Raw genomic sequence first — 22,695 nt, 5'->3', positions numbered from 1 at the left:
GCTGAGTGATTGTTCTTGTCCTGTCATGATTAGTGCTTCTGTGTTTTCCTCTGTCCTGCAATATCTAAACATTGCTAGGATTTCTAAGTGTCGAGTGGGTTGCACACATCAGGTTGCACTACCCCCTGTTGTGCTGCAAGGGGTCATTCCCCTGTGCGCCTCAGCACATAAAAGAGCATTTCCCTAAAAGATTTATAAGAGCAATAAACGGGTGCGTCTTTGTAAAGATGCAATTTTCTGGATGCAGCCATTACCTGGTCCTGGGGGATGGTCACATTCGCTGCCTTACGTGTCGGGGCAAACACGCTGAGGCAGCGTTCATCGATGAGTCATGTTCCCATCCTCCTCCTTCCCCAGCCGGCAGCAGTGGGTGGTTCAAGAGGATCAAACAAAGGCCCTACTAACTCACGATCTGCCAACCTGTGAAACGAGGTAAGCGCTGCACCGCACACTCAGACCCCACTGCGGGTACAGCGGTGGTTCCACTGGTCCCAATTGCATGGTGTCTGGGTGCCTGGCTAGTGCTACCCAGCCTGTCTCACTAAATTGGCGGATCATCCGGTGTTAGGCCTTCACTCGCTGAATCCTTGAGAACCGGTATAAGGCTGAATTCCATATGTGAGGCCTAATTTCCAAGAGGGTTACAATCACCTCCAATTTTCCATATGCACCTAAACAGATGTTCATATGTGTATTTGCTCTCGAGTCTTCCTTAAGGAAGGATGGAGCTTCCGCAGCATCCCTGTTGCAAGTGGAATGGGTATGTTTTCCCAGTGTTATCCAATCTCACTATGTGAGCAGTGCTTCAACAATGGTGAATGTAACTGTTTGTTGTGAGCCTACATCAAAAAGGTTGAAGGTGGCTCGCACAGGGCACTGGAAGGGGCAGCATCCATGGCACTTTGGTAGGAATCCCAATTCGTTGGTCATCCGACGTGACATTGAGAGTGACCAACTAAAAGGGAACATCTCAGTTACATATGGTAACCCTTGTTCCCTGAAGGAGGGAATGCCACAGCTGCTGTACCATGGCTGAGTGGCTGGGTCACCAGCTCAGCTCCTGCTATGCATTGCACCTACTGCCTTTTTATGTTCACTCTGTGTTCAGCTGCAGCTGGATGCAATTATTGCATGCCAGTGTGTATTGGCTCGTTTAGTTTTCACTCGAAGTAGATTGGTCTATTGAATTGATATCCCCAATTCATCAGTCATCTGACGTGATGTCTCCGTTCCCTCCTTCAGGGAACGAGAGTTACCATACGTAACCAAGACATTACCCCATGTTTCAAATGTTTGAGTGTTAGTTTTTATAAGAAATGTCTTATGCTCACTAAGATGTACTTTTCTGATAAAAAGTACAGTAAAACCATAATACTGTGAGATATTTTTACAATTTAAAATAAACTAAATTTTCCTTTTTAATATGTTTTGAAATGCTATTTATTCCTGTGATGGCAAATGTAAATATTCAGCAGTCATTTTTCCAGTTTTCAGTGTCACATGATCCTTCAGAAATAATTATAATATGTTGATTTGGTGCTCAATAAACATTTTTTTTTTATAATTATCTATTTTGAAAACAGTTTGTAACCATTTGTAAAAATAAATCCTTTGCAACATGTATATTACGTCACTTTTGATCAATGTAATGTATCATTGATGAATAATAGTATTAAAAAACATCTTACTGACCCAAATGCGTGCGGTCTGTGAAATTGTTTGGTCAAGAAGAAAGGCCTTTGTTTCTAAAAATAATTATTTGGTCTGGGGGTCTAAATAAAGCCATCGATATAATGTGAGTATACAGCACAGAGGTGCAAAATGGCATGAGTGTTTATTAGCAGAAGCTTAAGAGCCAGCTGTAAATTGGAGACAGCAGTCCTAGTGAGACTGCCAGCCACTACAAATAAATAATCACAACAAACACCTATGAATCTAGAGCTATGCAATCAACTCTAAGTAATGGGTATTTCTTGTTTGTACAGATAAGATACAGAGATAGATTATATCAAATAAATTGAACATACTGTAAAAACAAACACTTATAAATGTGAAAATCTGCTTTTGCATTACAGTGGGTCATCCATTCCTAAGATACCGGATAGCTGGTATTGCAATAGATAACTGATATTATAGCAGATATTCCAGTTATAACTTAACTGAATATTCCATATAAATTGTTACAAGGTTTTTGACAAAAGCCAAAAAATGAGCTTCAAGTCCACATGCATAAAATATTAATGGGATTACCCAAGGATTGAATATATAAAGAGAATCAACACAATACTTTGTATAGAACATTATTTATGGCAGTTTCATAGTTCATTGAAGAGGACTGATATCTCAGACTGGCAGGGCATTCACACTGAAACAAGATTTTTTTTTAAAAGCACACATAAAAAAGAAAAATATTCTATCAAGTTTCAGAAATAGTGTTGGATCTACTTTTACTTTTACCACACACACACACACAGACACACACACACACACACACACACACACACACACACACACACACACACACACACACACACACACACATATATATATATATATATATATATATATATATATATATATATATATATATATATATATATATGTGTGTGTGTGTGTGTGTGTGTGTGTGTGTGTGTGTGTGTGTGTGTGTGTGTATATATATATATATATATATATGTGTGTGTGTGTGTGTGTGTGTGTGTGTGTGTGTGTGTGTGTGTGTGTGTGTGTGTGTGTGTGTGCGTGTGTGCGTGTGTGTGCATGTTTTTTCTTACTAAAGCTTTCAATAATGGCTGATGACCTACATGCAAGTGTTTAGCCATTTTCAAAAGATCTCTTCCCTCTAGAATAGCCACTCTAAGTGTACATAGATGGTATGTCTTACTAAAAATTATAAATACAAAAATAGTGTGCACATCCCAAGCATCCAGATAGGACGCAGGTGCAAGACAACTGAATGATATAGACAAATAAAGAAGTGTGAAATCTGCACACTGAAAATTACTACTTCATAAGAATTTATTCAATCAGTGTTTTAATAAAATCATCAGGCACAAAATCAATGTAAAGTGAAGTCAACTTTAAATAGACACAGGTGATCTTAATTAGGCACACCAAAGAAATCATGTGACAAATACAACTCATGTGTCACATACAAGTCATGTATATTATGTAACAAATACAAACTACAAACATGTTTTTGAATCACTATAAAATTGCCTTAATATCAAAATTCCTCATTCAACCCTAAAGGGGACAAAAATATTTAAGGTATAAATCCAAAAACATTCCCTCTGTAATAATTTATTTTCTTAATTTCCTCCTCTTGAGGGTTTTGTTACCTTTTCTATACCTATATTCTGCAAAACGCTGACGTTATGGCCTACTTGTCTAAAATGAGACACTATAGGACTGCGCATATCTCCAATTCGAATGTTACTGCGATGTTAATACGAGTGCATAATTGTCTGAATGTTTTACCCACGTATGTAAGACCACAAGGACAACGAATTAGATGAATCACATGTGTGGAAGCGCAGGTAATGGTACCCTATATTGGAATATCACAACCAGTGCGTGGATGACTAAACGATTTACATTTGTGTGCAAAAGCACACTGGGTGCACTTACCACATCTATAATTACCTGAAGGGAGAGTTGGAATACCTTGTTTAATACGTGAAGGATATTCAGATTTAACAAGCAAGTCACAAAGATTGTTTTGACATTTAAAGACTAATTTCGGACCATTTTTGAAGATACCTGATAATTTAGGATCACTTGAAATAATATGCCAATGTTTATAGGACTCCATGAAATTCCGCACTCAATGCCATGCAAATGGGAGCATTATGAGCTTGCGTTTCATTATTAAGTTTTGTTCACAAACACTGCATTTGAGATGTCTCGTTGAATTTTTTTTGGGCATTTCAAATCTATTCTATACGGTAACCACGATCCAATAATATTTTAGTTAAATTATTGGCTTGATGAGTGTAATATTTAATTTGTTGTCCTTGTGGTCTTGCATACATTCAGACAATTACGCACTCGTATTAGTGAAAATTGCAGTAACATTCAAATTGGAGATATGTGCAGTCCTATAGCGTCTCATTTTCGACAAGTAGACCATAAAAGGTAAAAAAAAAACCTAAAGAGGGGGAGATTATGAGAAGAAATCATTACAGAGGGAATGTTTTTGGATTTATACCTTAAATACTTTGTCACCTTTAGGGTTGAATGAGGATTTTGATATTAAGCCATTTTTATAGTGATTAAAAAAAATGTGTAGTTTGTATTTGTTACATGAGTTGTACAGTATTTGTCACATAATATACAGTACATGACTTGTATGTGTCACATGACTTGTATTTGTCATATGATTTATTGGGTGTGCCTAATTAAGGTTTTCCCTATCTGTCGGTCACTACGAGTTATGTCGACCGACAAATGGGGTCTCACTTGGGAGGCCAATCATCTCTGAATTTAAGAGAAAACGCCAATGAAAATTGGCTAATGGATTAACACACCTGAGCCACTCCCGTGCCGACGGGTATAAATAGGGCGACAGGTGCATCCACTCATTAGATTTTTGCTTCGGAGCCGAGTAGCTGATGAGAGTAGTCTCTACAAAGCCATTCACCTTTGTTTTGTTTGAAGCTGTTCCTGGTCGGTGTGACGGCGCGTTACAGCGGTGTCCCTGTGAAACGGAGATTCCCCTGGGCGCTCCGGCTAAAAGAGACAGTTTTCTAAAAGAGCAAATCACGGACGATTTGCATCTTTTTCAAGATGCCGTTTCATCCGTGTCCTTCTGGATGCGGTCGTTTCCTGTCTTCGGTTGATGGTCACGAGCGTTGTCTGCAGTGTCTGGGCATCCAACACGCTGAGGCTGCGCTCATGGATGATTCATGCGTCTATTGTGGGTGTATGAACATGGCAGCGCTGCGATCGCGTCTCTCACTCCTCAAGGGGAGTGCAGCAGACCCCTCTGTCGGCACCCATCCCGGTCTCTCTGGCTCGATCAGAGTGCCGCCGACTGGTGCTCTGGGAGATCTGAGGATTACAGTGAGAGCTTCTCCGCCGGGCCACGCCCCACGGACCTCTCACTCCTCCCGCAGCGCCTGTCCCGTGCAGCTGCTGATTGATTCTGCTGGGCCGTCTCACAGCGGTCCCAGCATGTCTTTCGGTGCGCCGCCTGAAGATCAGATGTCGATTGCTGCATCGGGGGATGGGTTATCGACCTCTGAGGATGAGGATTCGGCGGGACTGCCCCATCGGGTGTTGTCGCTGCTGCCGAATCTGACTTGGAGTTGTCGGCCATGCTTGCCCGGGCAGCCGTGAGTATCGGGCTGGAGGTGACTACACCGCCCAGTCCCGAGCCCTCGCAGCTGGATGATTGGTTTCTCGGCGCGGGATGCGGCTCACATCCTCGTTCTGCTCCGCTGCCTTTCTTCCGGGAGGTGCATGAAGAGGTGACAAAGTCATGGACGGCCCCTTTCACGGCCAAAAGCTGCTCGTCTCCCTCTTCCATCCTCAACACCCTCGATGGCGGGGCAGCCAGGGGGTACGTGGAGGTTCCCCAGGTGGAGAGAGCAGTTGCGGTGCACCTGTGCCCACAAAACACCGCCACTTGGAGGAATCGTCCCCGTCTCCCGTCAAAGGCCTGTAAGCTGTCGGCCACGCTCGCTGCCAAGGCTTACAGTGCTGTGGGCAAAGCTGCCTCTGCCCTGCATGCCATGGCTATCCTGCAGGTACACCAAGCCAAGGTGCTCAAAGCAATGCACGAGGGTGGTATCGACCCGGGGTTGATGCAGGAGCTGCGCACGGCGACTGACTTCGCCTTACGGGCGACGAAGGTCACGGCGCGGTCCCTCGGGAAGGCGATGTCCACGCTGGTGTTCCAGGAGCAGCATCTCTGGCTGAACCTGGCTGAGATGAGGGACATGGACAAAGCTCGCTTTCTCGATGCTCCCATCTCCCAGGCAGGCCTGTTCGGCGACACTGCCCAGCAGTTCTCGGCGGTACAGAAGCAGACTGACGCCATCCAGCACATCTTGCCCCGATGTGTCTCTCCGGTTGCCACCGTTGAATGGCCAGTGGCACCCACATTTTCAATAAAAGAGCAAAAAAAGAAATCGGTGGCCTTCGACCTATCCTGGATCTGCGAGTCTTGAATCGGGCCCTACACAAGCTCCCGTTCAGGATGTTGACGCAGAAACGCATTATCAAACCCTCATCTCCTCCCTCATCACAGACCGTTTCTGCAGTTTGCCTTCGAGGGTCAGGCGTGGCAGTACAAGGTCCTCCCCTTCTGGCTCTCCCTGTCCTCCCGTGTCTTCACGAAGGGCGCGGAGGGCGCCCTTGCCCCACTCTGGGAAGTGGGCATCAGGATCCTCAACTATCTTGACGACTGGCTCATTATGGCCCGGTCCCGAGAAGAGTTGTGCGATCACAGGGACTTCATGCTCCGGCACCTCAGTCAGTTGGGGCTTCAGGTCAACCGGGAGAAGAGCAAGATCTCCCCTGTGCAGAGAATCTCTTATCTCGGTATGGAGTTAGACTCGGTGAGTATGACGGCACGTCTCACCAGTGAGCGTGCCCAGTCAGTGCTGAACTGCCTGAGTTCCTTCAGAGGCAGGACAGTGGTACCACTGAAACACTTTCAGAGGCTCCTGGGGCATATGGCATCCGCAGCCGCAGACACGCCACTCGGGTTGCTTCATATGAGACCACTTCAGAACTGGTTACACTCCCGAGTCCCGAGATAGGCATGGCGTCGCGGTACACATCGTCTCACCATCACACCGATGTGTCGCCGCCTATTCAGCCCCTGGTCAGACCTTGCCTTTCTATGGGCCAGCGTGCCCTTAGAACAAGTGTCCTGGCACGTTGTTGTCACAACAGATGCCTCCAACTCAGGCTGGGGCGCGACATGCAACGGGCAGGCAGCTTCAGGGTCCTGGACAGGACCTCGACTGCTTTGGCACATCAACTGCCTGGAGTTGCTGGCAGTGCATCTAGCTTTGCGACGGTTTCGTCTGCTGTTGCTGGACAAGCACATGTTGGTCCGCACGGACAAAACTGTGGCTGTTTCGTACATTAACCGACAGGGCAGTCTACAATCACGTCACATGTCTCAACTCGCCCGCCATCTCCTCCTCTGGAGTCAGACGTGGCTCAAGTCGCTGCACGCTGTCCACATCCTGGGGGAGCTCAATCGTGCAGCCGACGTGCTCTCACGACAGCTCACTTTCCCCGGGGAATGGCGACTCCATCCCCAGATGGTCAAGCTGATCTGGAGTCGATTCCGGGAAGCCCAGGTAGACCTGTTTGCTTCCCACGAGTCCTCCCACTGCCAGCTGTACTATTCCCTGTCCCAGGCCCCCCTGGGCACAGATGCACTGGCACACAGCTGGCCTCGGGCTTTACGCAAGTATGTGTTTCCCCCAGTGAGCCTGCTCGCACAGACACTGTGCAAGGTCAGGGAGGACGAGGAACAGGTCCTGTTGGTTGCGCCTTACTGGCCCACCCGGACCTGGTTTTCGGAACTGATGCTCCTCGTGACAGCCCCTCCCTGGCGCATTCCCCTGAGGAGAGACCTCCTCTCTCAGGGGCTTGGCACCATTTGGCACCCGCGTCCAGATGGAGACGGTCCAGCTGATCCCCAGACGGTCCAGCTGATCTGGAGTCGATTCGGGGAAGCCCAGGTAGACCTGTTTGCTTCCCACGAGTCCTCCCACTGCCAGCTGTACTATTCCCTGTCCCAGGCCCCCCTGGGCACAGATGCACTGGCACACAGCTGGCCTCGGGCTTTACGCAAGTATGTGTTTCCCCCAGTGAGCCTGCTCGCACAGACACTGTGCAAGGTCAGGGAGAACGAGGAACAGGTCCTGTTGGTTGCGCCTTACTGGCCCACCCGGACCTGGTTTTCGGAACTGATGCTCCTCGTGACAGCCCCTCCCTGGCGCATCCCCCTGAGGAGGTGCTGTTGGGTGCTTGAGCACCTGCCCCTTTGCCCTTTGGTGCCCAAAGTGCCCTTTTGTCAAAGCAAAATTTCCTCTAATTTTTGTTTCCTCTATTTTTTTTTTTTTTTTGTCATAACGTTTCCTTTTGTGAATGACTGCTCATGCCCAATCTAAATATTAGTAAAATTTTGAATAATAATTTAGCCGTCAATAAGATGACCAACATGATGAACTTTGACCTGACGACGACGACCTCCTCATCCGACCGGGACGATTCGTGACGCCGCAAGCACATGAGGATATTTTCAACACCGCGGAAGCTGGTAAGTGGTGTTTCATTCTCAGAGAAGTGATTTTGATATTTATTTACTTATTATTATTTTACAAGAACGACGTGATGTGAGAACATGCAGATGTGTTGTTTATGTGTTGAGGGAGAAACGTTTCACAGGCATCGAGGGCAGAGGCGTCATGCCCATTCAAAGATTTCTGAGCCAAGTTGATTTTAAATGCAGCTTCCAAACAAAACAAAAAAAAACAACAAAAAAAAAACAGCAGAATAATATTTTTTATATATTTGATATAATCACACTGTTGTGATTAGATCGTTCAGTGCACAGCATCAGCTGCTAAATTCAAATGTGTGTTAGCTGGCTGGCGCTGAGCCAGAGACGTTCGTACTGAGTCAGAGACTTGATGATAACCAATCAACGGTTCTGTTGCGAGAATGCAATGGCCAATCAGAGACGTGCAGAAGAGTCATCATGAAACGCTGTGTTTTTGTTCACTTGTTCGCTGACTGAATTATTTAGCTAATTCTTTCTTCAGAGAGAGAGAAAAAACTACAAAAAATATTGATGTGCATAATGTAATATAAAGTGCTTCTTTGATTATAATGGGAGTTTTTGAGAGTGCCTGAACTCTGGCTAGACTGAATGAAAATGTTCTTTGATAATGTAATTTTTCTTTACTCTCTGTAAAATGAAAGTTTTAAAATAAGTAACTTACAATGTTGTTATTAAAATTTACGTTAAATGCAAATTCAGTCGTATTAAAAATATTATATGGCATGATATGGCACTTAAGTAAAAAGTCGTGGTTTTATGTGTAGTTAATAGATTACTCTCCCTTTCCATTTAGTGATCAAATAACAATCTATAAAGGTGCAGGACGCGTTTACTTACACGTTTGAGAATCGAGATATTTCCTGATATATTAAGCAGGTTTAGAATTGTTTTGAATTAAAGGAAAAATAAATAAAACATAAGCCTATATAAGTTATACAGTGCTTTCATAGCATGACTCAGATGTTTATTGTTTTGTAAAATATTTAAGGTGGACTTATTGATTAGGTGCAAGAATAGTAGTGATGGTTAAAATAATAGATTGATAATGAAATTGTGCCTTGTTCCTAGATGGACAGAGACCGGGAAGTAATAGATCAGATGAAGAGATGTAGATAGAGGAAGAAAAAGAGGCAAATGTAGACTATGTAGCACAAGTGACAGAAAGAGCAGGTAAGCAAGCCAGGAGACAGAGGCTGGTGAGAAAGAGGAAAATGTAGAGTGTTTTCTGTAGTTTTTACTATAACAGCTGTTCTTAATTATTCTGTTGAACAGAGAAGAAAAAGCCATCAGGTTGGGACAATTTAAGACATTTCAGTTTTCTAATCCCAGAGCTATTATTAGGTGGAAATATTTTTTCTTTTTTTACTTTTAAACTTAAAATTGTCTCTTCTAATCTTTTTCTTTTTCAAAACTGCATCACAGCATTTGCTGCCGTATCAATACATAATCATCCATATCGATACGCAAATCTGCAGGGAATGCATCACAATATATTGCTGTATTGCTATTTTGAACTGCGCTATTTAAACCTTGTTCCATGTGCCCCTTTTATACTTTGAGCACCTGCCCCTCCAAAGGTCTCTGCACGGCCCTGGCTAACAGTCAGATTCAGCCGTTTATTTATGATCCAGAATCAAATCCCGAGGCTGAAACTGAACGAGAGTAGCAGCAGCAACGACTCGCTCCGAGCGCCCCTTTAAGGCATTATAATGAATGCATGATAATGCATTATAAAAAAAAAAACTTATAATATGTTGCATCATCTCATAAATATTCATAAAAACAGTTTTAAGATATTATAATATTTACTTGTGACCACTTATAAGTAGTAGTAATAATAATACATTTCTCTCAAACAGCCATAGGATCAGATATCAGATCAAATGAATGTGTATGGCACATTTGCTTTGCTCAACTATTTTCAGTTGTAATATCAGTTTGATTAATTTGATGGTACCCTTTAGTGAGCTGTTAAAAAGTATCTCTGTAACTACATTAGCAACTAGTGGTCATTAGAGTATTAGTATGTCTGCCACTGTAAATATATGCTAACTCTTTATTTTGTGGGTCAACCAACAGATAAACTGAATATAAGTGTCTCTGCAAGTACATTAGCTTATTGTACCATACTAGATTCAACCATTCTTGAGTATACTAATACTATAATGAGAGTTAGTTGGCATGTAGTTTCAAAGTTACTTATAGTCGATTGATTAAGGGGACCATCAAAATAAAATGTAACCATATAAAACATTTCATCTTTTTTTCAGTTGGAGTATTAATCCCACATCAATTAATTAACATTAGCTCCACAGGAAACACTCAAATAGCACTCAACATCTAACCACTCACAAGCTGTAGTAAGATACTGTGCAAATCTTAAATAATGCCAAAATATGATACAGTCCATTATAGTGTAAGTGAAGTAGATTTAATATGGTGCTTACTGTGTGTTATAATCATACTTTTAAACTCATAACCACAAATATGTTATAATGTATTATAATTGTTGTTACGATTATTCATGAGTTGATATAACATATATATATACATATATATATATATATATATATATATATATATATATATATATATATATATATATATATATATATATATATATATATATATATATATATATAGGAAATGCATTATGCATTCATTATAATGCCTTAAAAATACCTTTATAATGTATTATAAATATGGGCTTTATAGAAAGTGTTACCCAGTTTTTTCTGAATAGATTACAATTAAGGGGACAATTTCAAAATTTGGTTGCAAATGTAAACTACACACAAACAAAATAGAGCAGAATATGAACTAAATATTCTAATACAATGAAAAAAAAACTATAATACAAGGTATTTAGATAACCTTTTTAATCAGCTGAGAATGAATCAGACTAGCACTAGTGATGGGTGCATTCAAAACACTGTTTCACAAAGCTTTGAGCTATTTTGAGTTATTTGTATCAAATCAGTGGTTTGGAGCGCATATCAGTATACAAAAATCATGTGTTATGAAGCAGTAAAAGATAAATATTCTGATGACCTTAACTAATATTATGGAATACATTTTGATGTTTAAGCTGCAAAGGAAGCTGTGGTGATTTTTTTTATTGTTTTAATTGAATTTTAGAGCACTTATTCAAAAAGTGAATTTTGTGAAGAAAATGGTTCAAATAATTATTAATTTCAGTACCCAGCCACAACCAAAATGAGAAAGAAGGACGTTTAGAATGAATCAATTTGCTAAAATGAATTTGAATCTAATTTTCTTATACTACATCATCTAGATATCAACAGAATGAACTGAACCATCCAACATTAAATTCAAAAGAAAAGACATCTTAAAATGAAACAATTCCCATCTCATGAATTGAACTTTCCAATGCTTTAAAAGAAGCTTGTTACCGCAAAACCTCTTTTCTGAAAGCATGATTTGCTACTAAAATGACTACTAAACCACTGCACACCCCATAATAACTTTAAATGCTCTCATCATTTGTATGCAAAACAATAAAACAGCATCTAATTAAATCTTTACAACATTAATTCAGCTCCCGGGAACACTCAGTGACCATCCTCAGAGAACACATGGCAACACTAATAGAAGAGTAAACAGCAACAGAACACCAGGCGCAGGAGAAACAAGGCTGGACCTCACAAATTAATAAGAAATATAGAGAAAAGATGAAGAAATAAGAATTTTGCTTAGGCATGATTCTAACAGACACTATGCTCTGTCATACATCATTCTGACATTTTTTTAATTTCTTATTTTGTTGAACTAGCTTATTTGCTGATTAGTGAATAATTAGGTGTTCTGTTCTCAAAAGGTTGAGTAGCGCACAGCAAAGTCAGTTTGTCCTAGAAGCATTGTTCCTTAAAAAAAAACACCTTCAACAGAAAATAACTATTTTCACTGCAATTACGTAAATAATTGCACTGTGAAAAACCCTGATAAGTTCACAGAACTCAAAAAATATTTTGTAACAGATTACACAAAAACATTTAAGTGATGTTTTTAAATGTTTTAAGTTTACATAAACTTAAAAAAATTTATTCCAGTTGCCTTAAATTATCTCAGAGTTATCTTAAATAATTATATTTCTGAACTTATAATTAGGGAGTAATTCACTCATAATTTTATCTATTTTTCAACTCCTATAATGTGGGAAATACACTCAAAATTAGGCTTTTGCTGTCCATCCTCAGTCTAACCACAGGGTCTACTCTTCACCACAACGGTAACACTACAAATCCAACATAACATGAACCTTTGTAAAATCTAATATAACACAACATTTATGTATTAACTTATGTCCCTCTATGTTAATCTTGTGTAAAAACACACAAAATAACACTTAATTTCTAAATTTATTTTCCTTGTTTTCTGATGCAAAGCATGCTGGGAACTAGAAAACACAATCATTTTAAGTTCACCTCACTACAACAAATTTTTGAGTTAACAGAACTTATTTAAATTAAGTCCAATGAACTTTCGTTATTATTTGAGTGCAATTAACTAATTTCATTTGATTAATTTCACTGTTCGGTTTTACAGTGTGGGTTCAATTTGTCCCACTTTGGGAATGCATGTAAGTAATCTGTTAAAGCAGTATTTCTCCTTCACTGCTCTTCTGATGAGAAACCATGATGGATGGTTTTAGTAAGATGCACAAATCTATCACAGTCCTGTCAGGAAAAGGAAGTGGGTGGACAAGCTAATTTCCCCTGCTCTGCAAACCCAACACTGGGCAGTCTGCCCTTCGCCATCCGCACCATCCACTGCGATGGTGTAGACTCAGTTAGGGCCACCCTTATAAGAAAAACTCTTAATTCCTCCCTAACTCATAAATCAGAGAGAGAGAGAGAGAGAGAGAGAGAGAGGCTCACCATATGCACCCTAACAATTCCAACGCGCTGCACTGTTGACTTTTACTGTCTGGAAACAGTGTGTCCATAAAAACATTAGATCATTGAACAGACACTGGGTGGTTTCCAGTGATGTTGCAGTTAGCCCAAGATATGACAGACTTTAGTGTGACTAATTGCTGATTATTTCCATTTAACAACATATTTATGGGCCACTTTCATATAATTTGTGCCTTTATGTCTTATGGTGAAGACATTTATTTCTTTGCCAAATGGAGGCGGATTTAACATCATCTGAAACATTTCATCTGAAAAATTGAAGTAGTAGTCCAAAACCAATGCCAATCCTGTTCTTTTGCCATATTGGAAGAGGCTGTGGCAAACTAAGCATATGTTTGAGACAATTTTCAGACAGACAGATAGTGAGCAGCTTTATGAAATACCAAGTGTACATGTGTTAGTCCAGACATCTTGACACTAGGGACTGCACACCCAATAAAACACTTAAAGGATTAAACACCCAATAAAAACATGAGCATAACGAGCAAAAACACATACTGAATGAACACCAACACCAACCTGAGATAAATATGGAAAATGTGCAGCTGTTAACTAGCTAACTTTAAGGCGAGAACATGCTGCCAGACTTTTTGGCATCATACCTACTTTCTAAGTGTTTGCAGAGAAAAACTTGACTTCATATACTAAATGATTGAGGATCACACAGTTCCAGACTTTCAAGCAGTTCCGAAAACAACACACTCATACAGAAACATGCACTAAGATATGCACGAGAAATGAAAACGATATGTCTTCTTAAATCGACTCAAAATATCCAACATGTTTGAAATCCTCTGACCGGATGGAATCAAAGTCTGAAGAAGAGAGAGAGATAGAAAACTGTAGTCTATGCCTATCTTATACTATGCAATTTTTTTATTATATCTTCTAACTGTGAATGAAAAGGGACAAAAAACATCTGTGCAAAAGTCATGTAGTGTAGTGTATTCCAGCCTTTAGAACCACCACCTGAAAGAAGGCAGAGAAACATTTGCAGCCAACTTTGTAATCAAAATGAGATTAGATTAATGAGCTTTAGCTTTAAACCAGTGTGTTTCCACACAACTTCCATCTGTATTCAATGCTGTCAGGTGAGATGACTTTCACCTTTTTTTGCCAGCTCCTCTCATCTGCCTCTGCTTAAATCAATTACTGTATAGAAGGTCTATAAACACTTATCAAGTTGAAGGTCTGTCAAAAGCACAGCTGCGTGTGTTCCCTGTCAATCTATTCACATTGTTTGTGACAAACAGATGCTCTTTTCTTGGATGTGAATCACCGATGGAAATACTGTGTATAAACATTGGGATGAGTCATCAATGACAGCTATTGTACATCATCCTGTACAAACCGATTTTTCGCAGAAATGTTGCTTGGCCTTGACATGTTAAGTTTCATATTTATATATAAATATTTTTTTTTTTTTGTATGTGAAAAATGTTGCATGTAATTTTATGAATTAAATTGTTAAAGATGCATTAATTGAGCTGTTAGCACTTGTACCTTACTGATGATTATCACACAAACAAAAAAAAAATTTGACTTATAGCTACCTTTCTTTAAAAACAGCCAAAAAGGGTGGCAAGGAAGCACTGGAAAAGGGAGCTTAGTATAGTTTGTATACTCAGTATCAATAGTATAGTCACAAGTCAAATACTCTCAGAAAAAAAAATGCTTGTCACTGAGATAGTACCCTTAGTATACCTTTGTACAGTAGTACTATAAGGGTGAATATTATTACCTTAAGGATATATTTTACTACTAAGGTAGGATTTAGTTTTTTCCCCCAACAGTGAATTATGTGTTAACATTGTTCCTTGTATGCACTTCTTTCCTTTTTTGACAGACCCCAAAATATTGTGTTGTATGAATATTTGAACATGTATTCATCTATTTTTTTTTTTAATGAACACTTGCATATAGGTAAGTTTTTTTTTTTTTTTTTTTTTTTTAAAGCAACACTTTTAACAAAAAGTTGAGAAAGTCCTCAAAGATTACTTTCAACAACCTCCCTAAACCTTTTGTAGTCATATACCACTTCCTTTGCTGACATTTCATTCTGTAATGTTAACCAATTATATTCATGATATGCATATGTTTACATATGTTTCTGCTTCTTCTTTGCCTGTGTTTGATCCAGAGATTCTGTATTATTTTGGAAGTTGTGTAATAACACATCCCTTCCATAAAATAATGAAAATGCAAAACGCTGGAAAGTTCTGTCAAAAGCAGGGAAGCGTTGTCTTATAAATTCAATAAATACAGTGAGGAAAGACTTTAAAAAAAAAGTTTACTAGCCTTTTCGTAAAATGACAAGAACAATTTTATAGCTCAAATAATGTTTTTAACAGATGAATCAATTTAAGTGCTTTTATAAAACTAGGCTTCATATTTCTTGCCTTAAATTCCCTTAAAATGGGCCCCAATTACTTCCATTATAAGTTCCTTACTTTGCTTTTTGTAAAGAAAAGTCTAAATTATTTTTGTAGTCATTTTGCCCCAAATGCTGTTGATTGAGCTTAACTTGTATTAAACCCAGAATCCTCCTTTAAATGTCTATCAATCATGTGCATTTAAAGCTCTTAGGAGTGCACGAGTGCATGAAGATGTACTCTTACAAAAATAAGAAGTCTACTTTAAAAGATAGTCTTGTCAGCTTAATCATCCTCTTCAAGACACCCAAATTTTTGTTATCAAAGTCCTCTGGAACATTATCCAAATTGATCCAAGTGTTTATGGCAGCCCAGTGATTGGTGACAGTTGTCTAGCTATGCACAGTGGTGCATCTTCTGGCGTGGGGGGGGGGGGGTAGGGATTGCAAGAAGATTGACTGCTTCTAGGAGAAAAATAGTGTAAATTTTATGTCTTTGTCCAAGGTTAGATTTGAGTCATAAACTGGCCTTGTAAGAATTGAAAAGCCATTAGCTATAACTCGATCAAAGAAAATGTGAGGTTGTGAGTTGATTTCTTTTCCCTCATTCATTCATGCAACATAAGTCATTAGATTTCAGGACCTAAAAATTATAGGGTGCCACTTGAAATACAGAATCAGGCTGTTTAAGTATATAGCACAATACAATACAGAGAATCTAGGTATTATAAAGAGTCTTATAGTGCCTATTCAAGTTGAATGAAAGGTTGACTGAAAGGAAAAATTGTTTTGTTAGCAGCAACCACATATATGGTTTTATATTTATTTATAATTCTTTATATGACTACGTCTATGGGGAAATTAGTCCATGCATTCAAGCATAAGCCCTTTTATTTCCATTTGCAGTGTCTTGATTTTCTAAAGAACATTGTACATTTTGTCAAAAAAGCTTGTGGCTCTTGGCCCTTTCGTTCAAAAGAGCACATCGTCCCTGCATACAGATGTTCTTATTTCATTGTCAAGGAAAACAGAAATCAGTTCATGCAGGTGTCATTGAGAATTAATGTGTGTGTCTGGCATAAGATATAAGTTGACACAACCTACGACATCTATTCAGAATAAAGGTAAACCACAGAACAAATGCAAAAGCAGCTACAAAGGAGCCACAGTTCTCTGTGTGTTCCTTTAAAAACAATACTCACTCATAAATAATAAGATAAGAATAATGAATAATAATAATTGTGTTATAGTAACACAAATCACCCAGAGGCTATAGATAAGACTAAGCAATAAATACATGTTATCACTGTTTTGAATAAATATGATTCAATGACTCTTGTTTAGCATCTATAATGAGTAAAGTTACTTACATTTAAAAGTTTGCATTTTTATTTGTTTTTGAAAGAAGTCCCTTATTCTCACCAAGGCTCAAATCCACCCGTGATGGCAAAACTGATTTTTAATTAGCTATCACTTTTTTCCATATCAGTTTTCAGTGTCAAATTGATCTTTTAGAAATGCTAATTTGGTTCTCTGTTATTATCAGTTATTATTAGTGCTCAATAATAAATGGTAGATCTTTTCTAGATTATCAAGGCTGAAAAACAGTTTTGCTACTTAATATTTGAATATTAATATAATTAAACTGTGATACTTCTTTTTTCAGGATTCTTTTATAAATATAAATATTTTGTAAAAAAAAAAATGTCTTTACTGTCACATTTGATCCTTTTAATGCATCCTTATTGAATACAATTATTGTTTGGAATAGTAGGTTATCATGGTTACTACAAAAAGTATTGTTTTCAAAATAAATAAATAAATGAATAAGAAATGTTTCTTAAGCAACATGGGATTAATGTGAATGCTGAAAATTATTTTCCAGTACAGAATAAATTACATTTTTAAATATAATTTTGCTGAATGTACCCACACCGAAGCACCACTATGGAAAATCCAACTCTATCCCATGTCTTTGACATAAAATTTACATTTTATTGTATCAGGTGCTATTCACACCTGAGTGCAAAAAGTAACCGGGAATATATAACAATGAGCAGAACCTCATTATAACTGAATATAATGCAGTAACAATGACAGTTAAAAAAAAAAATTCATTAAATATTGATGCTTTCAAATTACTCAGGCCGTCTTTAGTATTTAAATCCAAATGTTTTTAAACAATTGGTTCAATTTTCTTGCGCACTGACTCTCTCAGAATTGAAGCTGGTTTGTATATTTATTCAGAATCCTAAAGTTGTCAAAAATCCCCCTCTCCCCAATTTCTGCACTCCAACAACTTTTTATGCAAATGTCTTGTTCTTTCTCACCCTGTTTTCTGCGCCCTTTACGCAGCAGAGCATATTACTTAATCGGCTGCTGATAAATCTTAGGTCATCCCTTCATCATATCCCTTCATCATATTTGACAAATGCATGTGCCAGAATCAAGTGCTTGCATTTGTGCTACCACAAGTAGACCCAAGTAATTATATTCAGATAACAAGAATAAAATAATAAAATCAGTTAGGGGAGACAAATGAGCAGTGACAAGTTCCTACCTAGCTGCTCATGTCAGCTGATCTACATTTACATTTAGTAATTTTGCAGATTCTTTTATCCAAAGTGACTTACAATTGGGGAATACATAAAGCAATTCTACTTAAAGAGGCAAACAGACACAGGAAGTGCTTGTAAATGCCAACTTTTAGGTATTATTCAAAAAAGTACAAGCTAGAAAGGGAAGGAATAATACAATTGAAAAATACAGTTTTTTTTTTTCTGAATCATTTGTAAATGTTTGATTGCACTTGATGGAAGTCCAGCCAGAATCTCATTGCAGTAGTTCAGACAAGGGCCTGGACAAGAAGTTGTGCAGCATGCTTCATTAGAAAGGGCCTGATCTTTCTGATGTTGTGCAATACAAACCTACAAGATAGAGCAGTCTTTGCAATGTGGTCTTTGAAGGTGAGCTGGTCGTCATCATGTTGGTGACCGATGAATCGGGATATCACTTCAATAGACCAATCTACTTTGAGTGTAAACTAAACAAGCCAATGCAAAATGCACACAATTATTGCATCCAGCTGCCACTGATCACAGCGTGACTATAATAAGGCAGCAGGTGCAATGCATACCAGGTTTTTGCTGGGGAGCCGAGCTGGTGACGCAGCCGCTCAACGGTGGTACTACAGCCGTGGCAACGGGATGTGACGTCTCATCCACTTCTTCAGGGAACGAGGGTTACCATATGTAACCGAGACGTTCCCTTTCAGTCAGGTCACTCTCTCAAAGTCACATCGGTGACCGACTAATTGGGATTCCCACCAAAGGGCCATGGGTGCTGCCCCTTCCAGTGTCCCTTGCGAGCGGCCTGCACCCCTATTTGGTGTAGGCTGGGGCTCAGAACAAGTAATTCCACTCACCATTGTCAAAGCACTACCTTATTGAGTGAGATTGGAGACTGGGGCCTCAGGATTACCTGGGAGTCAGCTGGTCCAAACTCTATGCATGATTCGTCAACTGAAAATGTGTGCAGGTCCCCTACTCTCTTGATGGAGGCCAGTGCAAGCAGGAGCAGAGTTTTCAATGAAAAAAAAAACTATAGCTCAAGTGAATGCAAAGGCTCGATTGGGCCCTGCTGTAGTGATTCAGCACTAGAGACAGGTCCCAAGAGGGTATAGAGGGGGGCCAGGAAGGATTTAATACCCTTGAACTTGATGAGGTCATGCTTACCCAAAGGCTTAAGTGTGTCTCGTAGACGGTGCTCTCACTGAAGTGATGGTGTTTGCTATCTACTGGGGTAGGTCACCTAGAACCTCCACGTCCCATCCAGGGAACAGACATGGAGTTTCCAAAGGTCTGGATGCGGTTGCCAAATGGTGCCCCATCTCTGAGTAAGTAGATCCTTCCTCAGAGGAATTGGCCAAGGAGGGGCTGTTGTGAGGAGCACTAGTTTGGGGAACCAGTTCCGACCGAGCCAATATGGTGCCACTAGCAAAACTTACTCCTCATCCTCCTGGACTCTGCTTGTCCATCATCATAATGTATTATTAAAACATTTCATGTCTTGTTATTGGTATACATGTGGTCTTCACAATATCCTACTTCAGTATGAAAAAGAAACCTCACTTGCATGGTCAGGTGTAAATGTATTTACAGTAGAACAAAATTCTGTGGCAAACACAACCGCAGGTTTGGGTTTTTTATGAAACCTAAAAACCACTCCTGTAGAGTTTTTAACACAACAACCAATGGAAATTTAATTTCAAACCTTTTCCAAGCATTGCAACAGATTGATCTTGCTTACAGAAAAGTCCTTGTGGCGGGAAATCTATTATTTTACCAGCATTATCTAATTTTATAACCAGCAAGATAAGGGAAATATCTTAAATTAGTAAAATGACACCTTTTTTAATTAAAGGTGAGGACATGCCACGTTACTGTGTTTTATTCAAACATCTGTGTATAACCGGCACTATTCTGACAGTTATTGTGAAAAATATTAACCTTGAGGTAATTTTGTGAAAGCCTTGAAATTTGGTTTAATGGATAATGTTGTGAGACACAAAAATCCAATTTAGAGACATTAGTCAGCTTTTATTAATAGACTCTGTAAGTAAAATAGACTTGATACCTAAACTGGGGTCATTATCAACTCAATTAAGAGACTAATTAAAATATCTTAACCTTAATTTACATCATGCAGTTCCTAAAGTAGCGATTGGGATTAATATACGCTTCTTAATGTTCAAGGTTTATGCAACATTCAAATCAGCTATTGTAGTGATTTAATGAAACACCACGTTTGTTATTTGTCCAACTCTCCGCGGGGCATCATTATTCGACCACATCACAGAGTGGCTGTAGCTTCTAAGCAAGTCTCTTACTTCCTCCAACCACTCATTCTTTTTGATAAAGTGGGAGCTTAACATGGCAGACACAGCTTGGTCCCTGTAGTCAGCACTACAAACTAATGACTGTCACAAAACCAACTCCTCTATGATCAAAAGGCCCGTAAATAAGGTCTGTCAGCGGAGGATTGTCTTTCTCTCAACAACAGTGCCAAAGCACAAAAGGTGCATTGCAGAGTTGAGTGTTGAGCATCTGTGTGGCAATATCACAGCGTTCTATGAGCCAGTGAAATACTCTCCAAAATCAAGTGGCGAACAACCGCACATATGGGCTTGAAATTACTGCCTATTTTGACCATATTCTAAAGTTTGAAGTGAGGTTTCTAGCTGTGGGGGTGTGCAACACACAGCAGTGTCTCATGTCAACCATTCTGTTTAAAATTCATGCTGCCAATCCCCCTTTCAAAGGGAGCGATTACATGAATAGTGTTTAAAGCTGGTGACCCGATATAAATGCCAGCAAGCATGGTTTTCCAAGCTAGTCACGACTGAATGAGGGAAAACCCTTGCCAGTTCCAGTCCAAAAAAACAACAATTTGCATAAAGAATTTTGTTAACTTGGAAAATAATATAAAAAAAAGTTTTTACAATTATGAAAATGTTCATAATTTTAATAAGAAATATATTGTAAGTTAGTTGGAAAAATATTTAAACAATATATAATCACACTTTTAGATCCAGCTACTTTTACATTTAGAAATGTAGCAGGTGTTTTCATAAAAAGTTACTAACAAATGTGGACAATATAAGCAATCAATACCAACAAAAGAGCAATAATATGCCAGTCCTATGACAAGTCTACATGTAGCATTTTTTTTTTATATAGTGGTAAGGAGATAGAATAGAAAAAGAACAAGGAACCCTGGGTCTTTTTATAAGTGACCATGTCTAATTTGCTATCTGCTGTCAGTGTCCTTAGAAAATAAAAAGAAAGTAAAAGAAAGAGAATCACTCACTGCTCTTGACTGAATTACTTTGTAGTTTTAACAAGAATTAATCCATAGTCAAACCAAAAATTTATCAGACACCAGATATATATATATATTTTTTTTTTTTTTTTTGCTAGTGGTTGCAGGGCACTATAGTTTATATAGTGCATATATACACTATACTGACATATTATAAACAAAAATTCTTCATACAGTGGACTAAAAGTAAAATTGATTAAAAAAAAAAAAAAAAATGGGACCAAAATTTATACAGACACTTTGACCTCACCATGTTTAATGTTTTTTTCTTTAATTTCTAATGCAACCTTTTTACACCAAAGACTGAACAAAATTAAGCATTGCTTGATAATTGTTCAACAAAGTATTGATAGTTGTGTAAATTTTTTCATACTAACAGTTGTCTCAATATTTGGTTGATTGCAATCCATTACATACTGTACAATTCTTTCAAAGTTATCTGACATTACCAAGATGAATTTGTTAACTCTTCTTGTCATATTTCGTTACCATTATCTAAAGTATTGAAAATAAACTGTGATAATGTAAGAAATGTTGAAGGTGTCTGAATACATTTTGTTTTGACTGTATATTAATTTATATGAATTATATTATATATTATATTTATATTATATTAATAAAGACTATGCAGTGTTAATTTACATTTGATTATTCGGTTTCTGTAACTGGACATCTACAAACTTGAAAAAACTTAAACATTGTGTAAATAGCACAAACAAATAAATAGAACAAACATACAAATTAAACAAATTAAACCAACAGTGCCCGTTGGTACAACCTGCACTGGAGCCCCGCAAATCCCAGCTACGGCCCTGGTCATAGTTATTAATATTCTGCATTAATTACCGTAGTACCGTAGATAATTACCGTAGTACTACAGGTCTACTATACTGTAGCTGGACCAAATGCATCTTATATGAGATAAATAATATACACACAATATATATAAACCGGCTGAAATATCTGGAAATCACTTGACCCTACCTGAAAAAAAAAAATAATAATAATAAAAAGAGTGTCTTTCACTCTGTTTCAGTTTAAGTCTTGTTAAAACTCTAAATCCCTGCCACAAAGATGCTTCTCTGTCAGTCACGGATCATGGAAAGTGAAACTTAAATCTATTGCAGTGGTTGGATTTGTTCAAGCACATTAAAATTTTTATTTGAAGCTTCTTTCTTTTGATATTCTTATTTACA

This window comes from Carassius auratus, chromosome 12 (assembly GCF_003368295.1).
Source record: "Carassius auratus strain Wakin chromosome 12, ASM336829v1, whole genome shotgun sequence".
In the NCBI taxonomy this organism is placed as follows: Eukaryota; Metazoa; Chordata; class Actinopteri; order Cypriniformes; family Cyprinidae; genus Carassius; species Carassius auratus.
This window is presented reverse-complemented; position numbering follows the sequence as displayed.